Here is a 6,353-nt window from a genome sequence, read left to right as displayed (position 1 = left end):
ATTTCTGAAGACAATCACCTATTGCACCTTTAAGTATATTAGAGTATGCAAGATAATACTTTTACTTAAAGGATATTTCACCCAAAAAGGAAAATTCTGTAGTCATTTACTCACCCTCAAGTTGTTCCAGGTTTAGAATTTTCATTTTTGGGTGAACTATCCCTTTAGCTAAGGTTATAAATATGACTAGTAGCTTTTCCCCAATATGGTATTGGTAGTTACTAAAGTAGCTCAATATTTCTTCTAGTAATTACTTTGTCATAGCTCTAAACAGTTTCTCTTTTCCTTCTTTCCCTAAATCAGACCAGACCCCTGTACTGCAGGAAAAAGCTGAATGTGCCAGTGCTGGACAGGTTTTTAATGGTTTTCGGCTGAGCAGGGAGGCCCTGACAGTGCTACTGGATCTTCTGAGAAGTGAACGGCAACACGGATGGGGTGCCACAATCCAGACCCTGGTGTTTCTTTTCTGTCTGCCAGTGGTACATCATACAGAGTGTTTGACATGCCTCGTTTCACTGTCACCACATTGTCCTCCGAGTCGCTGAGGAGGTGCTGGTTCATTCGCCAAGAGATTCACCTCCCGAAGACCCCATAACACATGGAGGCAGGGCTGGGCTTAAAACGGATGGGGTTTTTTTCGTGATGTTAAAACTAAGCTATGTTGTAAATAGTATGTTGTAAATAGTTATAAAAAGTACTTTCAGTAATGTATAGAACAATTTGTTTAAATGTGTAAAAAAAATTATCTACAGGACAAAAAATATAAATGTATAGAATAATGTTTTGTGAAAAAATTGTGAAAAAGCTGCATTAAAAAAATTAACAATGTACATAATTACTTCTCTTTTATTTACACATGTGAATATGCAAAACAAAAATACAAAATGTACAGAAAGTACTCAGGCTCATTTACAAATAGATGACACTACAAAAATAAATAATGTATACAACTTATTCATTTCATTTTGAACTTACATCACAAAAATAAACTACAGAAATTAGGTTGTTTCATTGACAGTGACATTTAAAAAGAAAGATATTGAACAATTGTAATGTTTTCCCACTGTTTTCTCTTGGCTAATAAATAATGTATTTGTTAAGCATTCTCTCAAGAAGAGAAAACAATCCCCCCCTGCTCTCCTGTGCTCTTCTCTCCTCTGTCTCTCTAGTTTTGAGGAAAGGAGTTTGCTATCCTCCCTGAGCAGCTCCACCAGCTTCCACTCACTCCCTCACCTGTCCCAAGACACTTCCAATCCTAAGGCAGAGCAAATAAACCATGCCTGTTAACAACAACAGCACAATGAATTTCAGCAAAAATCTGTCTATTAACTTGCTTACTTTGTATTTTTTAAGTCTTTCCCCAGCAGGCTAATTTTCTCCAGAATAGTCCTAAAACAAGAGAAAATGGATACACTTACGAAAAATATAAAGACAGGTTTGCAATCTTAACATTAGAAAATAGCATACAAAGGACATGCATACAAAATACCGAAGTGCTAACGTTTGGTTAAAACATATGTAGACATGACAGCACTACAAAAACACAACAGAGGGAAAGACTATTGCCTTATATAGTGGTTGTCTTATTGTTTGTGGGCTTTGTTTTTTTTAACCTGACTTTTAACACTTGTTTCTGCGCGCAAGTGATTCTGGGATATGGTAGGGTGCGAAGTGTTCATCAGATGTACACTTGGAAATGGAGGGTGCATTTGAAGTGCTTTTGAAATACGCCAGCCTTCTTCACGCTGCAGTGACACAATCGTCCTTGGAATGCAGTCTTCGGAGGGTGCATCCTGAATTGGGACAGCTTACGTCATGACGCTGTGACGCAATCGAACTTCAAACATGCCCTTCTTCGTAGTCCGTGCACTTCACTTTGTGACACAGCTAAAGACTGTATTTAAATGCATACATTGGAACCAGCTTCCAGAAGAGATCAGATGTGCTAAAACAGTAGCCACATTTAAATCTAGACCCAAAACACATCTGAGCACTGTGCTGCGTCCGAATGATTGAACTGTATGTTTTATGTATCCTCATTTTTTTATTATTAACTTTTAATTAATTTTAAATCATTTTTTAAAATCATTAAAAAAAATATTCTCTGCTTTTATTTTTGTGATTATTTTTATGATTATTTTAATTCCTTTTTATGTAAAGCACTTTGAATTACCATTGTGTATGAACTTGCCTTGCCTTGCCTTTATGTTGTCTTCATTACCTGCTTCTTCATCTGACCTGCTTCTTGGTGGGTTGCATGGATTTGAAGGGCTGGACAGTAAAACATGTTTACATTTTATTACGAATAAGGTCAGTTCAATGCATGCATATTATTTACATATTTATTAATGTCCAGGGCATCTGAAGACAGGGAGATCTCAAACTAGATTTTCTTCAGGCACTTGCTCTGAGGTCCTGGTCCTGGCTTTGGTTTAGGTTCATGCCATGAACATCTATCACTGGGCAGCCTGAGCAAAAGCAAGAGGACAAGACGTTGGGGACCAAGCTGTCCATGACAGAGGCAACATTGTGCCATGACAAGAATGTCAAGGGCAGCTGTAACAGAAACATCCTGCGGTACTTCTGAACCTAGAGGACACAGGCAGACCAAGTCAGGAACCTCTGGGACTGGGGTAGCCTGAGAAATGGAGCTTTGGGACTGTGATGAACCAGGATAGAGAGCCCTGAAAGTCAAGATGACTTTAGGCAGATACAGGACCTTGGGGTACAAGTCATTCATGGCAGTTGCTGCCCTGTACCATGACAGGAACATTTGAGTAAGCTCAGGAATAGATGTCTATTAAAAGAGAAATAATAATATATACATGAAATGTCAAGCATTCTCAGCAGTGTAATGCAGCGTGGCATCCTTCACTTAATGTACACCTATTTTTTAAACAACATATTTCTAATTATTGCATATATTTTAAATAGTCAAACTCATGTTAGCCTAAATGTCTTGTCTGCACTGAGAGTCCACACTGAATGTGTTTGAGGTATGGCTGTAAGCTCACCCTCAATTTTCATCTCTGTCCCATTATTCTCCTACTGCCTTTTTAGAGGTGATAGAGAGTGCTCTGTGGGACAAACTGGAGTTTGGTGGACATCAGTGTTTCAGTCAGACTCGGTGCAGTGCAGAATAGAGACTGGCCAGCATCAATGCTCCATTAGTTTTACCAGCTTTCCAACAAGAGAAAAAAATGTGTCCCACTTTCTCCCTTTCTTCTTATTCTCACTACCATCCAACACCCAAAATCGTTTTCTGCTTACTTACGATGAGAGCTAAACTGACCCATGTTCACTGTTGTGATTTAGTTGCAGAATGAGCAAATGAGAGCTGCAGGACTTGTTGCCATCACATAGTATCAATATGATTTCGCAATCGACAGAACTATCACATTCTATGGGGCCTCTCACAGTTACATTCTGAGAAACAAGAATGTAACTGTTTGTGCAGCATTACTGGCCAGTTTTCATGTGGGGCACAAAGCGTTCACTGGTTTGGACGAGGATTTTTTTTTTTGAACCTCAAGGAACATATTAAAATAATAATAAAAAAGGCATGTCATGTCCTATTTAAATAAAAACACAAAAATAATAACAAAATGTCATAAAATTAATGCCACTTCATGATATTCATTTCAGTGTAATATCTGCTGGCCAATTTGCTGAACTCATCCTGCTTTCTCTTCCTTTGAACACTTGCTTAAAATAAGTGAACATGGCAATGTTATTTTTAAGAGTTTAAGATACTGAGATATTTTATTTGCCGTTAATTTACATGTAAGGCTGCATGGCCGCAAGTTAGTTGTTGTATCAAAGGAATTGCAATTTAAAAATTAAAAAAATTTAAAATTAACTCAATTATTTTGTGAATAGTGAACCCTGTAGACCTACTATACTGCATTGTATGTTGTGTTATGTATTACAGTGCTTTTAATAATGCCTTGTATTTCATGCTGGGAGAATAATCTAAATGCCTTTATATATAAATGCATTTAAGCATTTAGGAAAACAATTTTTCTTCCAGAAGATGCCGCTGTTTCCATTCTCAATTCAGCCTAATTTATCATCTAGAGAAGCACAGAATACAGCCACTATTATGCACCTTGTGAGAGTGACACCGGAAATGTCAGGACAACGAGAGGGGCCATCTGTATGTTTCAGGCAGGATATTTTCTGGAGGGACCATCTAGGTAAGGAAGTGCTTTACACACTTAGTAATATTAGACTTAAAATAAAAAATCTCAATGTGTCATTAAAATGTTGTGATGCGTCAAGGATCCTCCAGAGTCTGAAATAATAGAGCTTAATCTTTCAAGGTCTTTCCCTCAAAGCTAGTGCCTCAAATTATGAATGCCACAGTTTCAAGGCTGAATGAACCGTGCCTAATTTTGAATGATGGGGAGTCCCATGTTATGTCTTAGAACGGGAAGTGATGTCAGATTATTTTCCTGTGTGGCAGTTATTTACATGGGAGGTGTAACCACTATGATTGACACAATGGCTGCTAATCTTACTGCCCTTATTTGTCCAATGGATTGAGTGATTTTAGGGATTGGGCATCAGGGTTGGGACTTGTTAAACTCTGGTCTTTCTGTTCAGTGCCTCTGGGTAGTGTGGTTTTCATCCACTGCACTCAGAATCAAATAGATGAGAGAAAGTGATGAGAAAACTTTCATCACATGTCAAGTGACCAGCACTTATGAGCCTTAACCCTACACTGAGGTTTCAGGTAAACATACTCTCATATGTATATTATGCAACAGGTTGCAGGTAAACACTCTCTGTGTATATTATGCAACAACAACCTGATGTCATTCATGCAGTATGTGTGAAAATATGCATTAATACGCAACTAAATCTGACAACCTGAAACCACTTTATCCACACACCCATGTAGACTCATTGCTCACCTGCGGGTTGTTCCCGTTACAGATTTCTGCTTAACACACACTTATCTGTTTGTTCTATGCTCATCAGTCTGAACAGACGCTCTTTATTGTAGACACGTTTACATCGTACACTTCATTAGAGGAAATGCATTGCAGATTTTACCTAGGAAATTGTACCCTATCTACCCTATCTCTATTTTTTTTTCTCACACTCGTTCTCTTCCCCGGTTTCACTCCTGGTAGTTCTATTTGTGTCAATAAAACTGGGTTATTTATTTGGAGCACGAAGCTGAAAGCAGCCGAAGATCCACCACAGGCCATGTGCATGTGCACACATCTCTATACACGTGAGTGAGATTGCAGGTGTGTGATTGAGGCTGTGTGTGTGCGTGTGTGTTTGCGTGTGTGTGTGTGTGTGTGTGTGTGTGTGTGTGCAATGATCTAGCTGATATTTAACCTAATCTCTGTGAATGAAGTATTTGGAAATGTGCACATGTAAGCACTACACTGAATCCACTCTATCGCACCTCTCACTCATATTCCGATTTTTTTTTTTGCTGTTTTATATAAATAAAATTGTATTAAAAGTGCCCTAAGCGATTTCTACTAGAATATGTATAAAATATTCCCACTACCTGACAGTTATGGTTGAAATAAGTGTCCTGTGACGGTCTAGACTGAAAAACAGCAAAAAGAAATAAAAAGTTGGAGCTGGCACAAACTTTTGTAGCCAATTTAGTTGTTGCAGGTTTTTTTTTTTTTTTTTTTTTGAGGTTTTGAAGAGTTGTTATAATTATCAAAATGGGCAAAACTGGTCATATCACATTTACTTATTTATTTATTTATTTACTATGAGTTGTCTGAGGTTAAGAATGTTTCTATAGTATTAACAGTATTACAAAAATAAATTTTTCAGCTGTATTATTAGGAATTACTTTTAATTTTTGTACAATTAGATTTCTTAACTCTCAAATTTCTTCTTTTTCTGAGTGCTGTCTATATATGAGTCAGTCAATTAATCAATCAACCAATCAACATTAGCCTCAATGTTTTAAATGCATGGACTTTGAATATTAGTGTGAATGATGACATTTCGAAATTAAGCAAATTAATCCCATTTTAAATTGGAATGGCACCAGTAATCTCTATGCGCTACGAACCTTGGTTTTCCTGTGGCGAGAAGCAGGGAGGATGGATGTCAATCGTATCCATATTGTGCTTGCATGAAATCCATTTGATCTAAGTTCCACATTCTGCATATATTCCAGTAAAGAGAACTGACTGACACCGCAGTGTTACGGTAATGAATGACACATTGTCCACATCACAGGAGTGTACATTCATATGTGGAGACTCTAAACTCAGCATCTCTGTGTAAATACTGTCATGCGGTACAGTGTGACTTCATATGCCTTACTAACACTCATGGGCATGTGAAGCGGGAGCTTTACAGACATA

The sequence above is a fragment of the Sinocyclocheilus grahami genome, unplaced genomic scaffold (assembly GCF_001515645.1).
Source record: "Sinocyclocheilus grahami isolate Dianchi unplaced genomic scaffold, SAMN03320097.WGS_v1.1 scaffold967.1, whole genome shotgun sequence".
NCBI lineage: Eukaryota > Metazoa > Chordata > Actinopteri > Cypriniformes > Cyprinidae > Sinocyclocheilus > Sinocyclocheilus grahami.
This window is presented reverse-complemented; position numbering follows the sequence as displayed.